Here is a 1,924-nt window from a genome sequence, read left to right as displayed (position 1 = left end):
AACTGACCTGGTTTACATTTGATCCTCTTCCCAGTATTTCACTCTGTATAATTCATTGCAGAAAGTTTCTGTGAAATCTCTTTTCATAAATTATCAGTGAGAGCAATATATTTTATTTTAATGGATATTGATGTGGGAAGCCCCAATCAAAGATCTACTAGAATAGCATAATGTTCAGATGAGGAGAATGAACTAGGAAGTCAAAATGAGAAAGAAGAGAGAAGGAAATTACAGAAATCAATAATGGGAAGATTTTAATTTTTAATATATGCTTAAAATCATTTAAGGCAAAGACTGAAGTGGTTATTCTCTCTTTGGATGATGGCATCCATACCAAGCAGTAGAATCAAATACGTTCAGTAATGTAGAAAAATCTCATAAAGATACACATTGCACATTCCTTATATTTGTGTCTGAGAATGACTATTGATTTTTTCTTTTATTTTTTTCATTTCTCTAAAATGATAAAAGTGAGGTAGAAAGGGAGCAACATCAACAATATGAAAACACTAACAGATGTACATTAAGAACTCAGCTCACAATTCTTTGATTCCAAAATTGATTAGTTGTTACAAGAAAACCAATCAACTTACTGATTTTAGACTAGTCTTTTTCTTTAGAAATATAAGTTCAACAAATAAGATTTGATATGCATATAAAAGTAAATTATAGAAGTGAAAAAGTATCAAAACATTAAAATTGCTGAGCTACTGAAAATATGATTTTAATTTTAAGAAAAGGACAGCAAAAGATTTCAGTGAAAACATTTTCAAAAGACATTGATCTCTGTTGCTTTAGAAGAATGTGACCACTGGGCTGGGAATTTAGCTCAGTGGTTTCACCACCTTCTGTGCAAGTGTAAGGACCCGAGTTCAATCCCCAGTACCAAAAAAAAAGAAAAAGAAGAGTGTGACCACTGGCCAAACATTGCCTAAGTCTGGGTGAGGAACAGCAGATAAATAGAAGCTTTTTGCCCCTCATATACTCATCTCTTCCTGGTGCATTTCACTGGGTGATCACAACTAGGAAATACAGAATAAACTTACAGAATATCATTCATAGAGGGCAGCCTCTATGGAAACAGATCATGCCATATGGCTAAAGAATCCAGGGAGCATGGTTGATAAAGGGTGGATTGAAAGTAGGGGCCACACTTGCACAGATGACATATGGAATCATTCCTCAATACAGAGGGAGATGTAGAATTAATGAAGCAACAGATTCCTATGCTAAGAATAAAGAAATCACAGTTGGCCATGGCATGCTGGTAGGTCTCAGATATCCTTGGGTAAAGATAGAGAAGAAGAACTAGGTGTAGCAAATACTGTTGCAATGCACATGACTTCTGGATTTCTGAGAACCAGATCATAGTATCTGAGATGAGTGCAGTGCCACAGAGCAACGTGGTGATTCAAGGTTACTATGTAGCTGTGTAAATCTGATACCCTATTCCTTCTTAGGAGGATGAATGCAAATAATTTGCCTTGATACAAAGTTGAGCTATTACTACCTAAATATTTACCTCTAAAAAATAAAGTAAATGGAGATAATTTCATTACTAGAAGATGTTTCTATACAAAATCTGTGTTTTAGATTTCTTGCACTTAGACCTAATGAGGGCTCAGCAAGACAAAATCACTTTCAGGAAATTAAGAGAGTTTGGAGCACCTGAGTGTCTATATTTATATAACTTAATGCTTAATCTTCTCTATGGCACACAGCTTGTGACCTATTTCCCTTCGCAGAAACATCCGTTTTTATTAGCCCATCCAATTCTCCCAATTAATTAACCATTCTTCCTTTAATTTGGACTCGATAACAACTACTGTATCACACACTGCATGACTTCTCTTACTAACAACCACTGCCTGAAATGTGCAGGTTTTTTGCTTTCCCCTATATCCCTTTGTCCCTTTCTCTTTTT

This window comes from Heterocephalus glaber, unplaced genomic scaffold (assembly GCF_053883595.1).
Source record: "Heterocephalus glaber isolate CG9 unplaced genomic scaffold, H.glaber_assembly_v1.0 deba00001538, whole genome shotgun sequence".
Lineage (NCBI taxonomy): Eukaryota > Metazoa > Chordata > Mammalia > Rodentia > Bathyergidae > Heterocephalus > Heterocephalus glaber.
The sequence above is the reverse complement of the archived record's forward strand: the minus strand, read 5'-3'. Positions refer to the sequence as shown.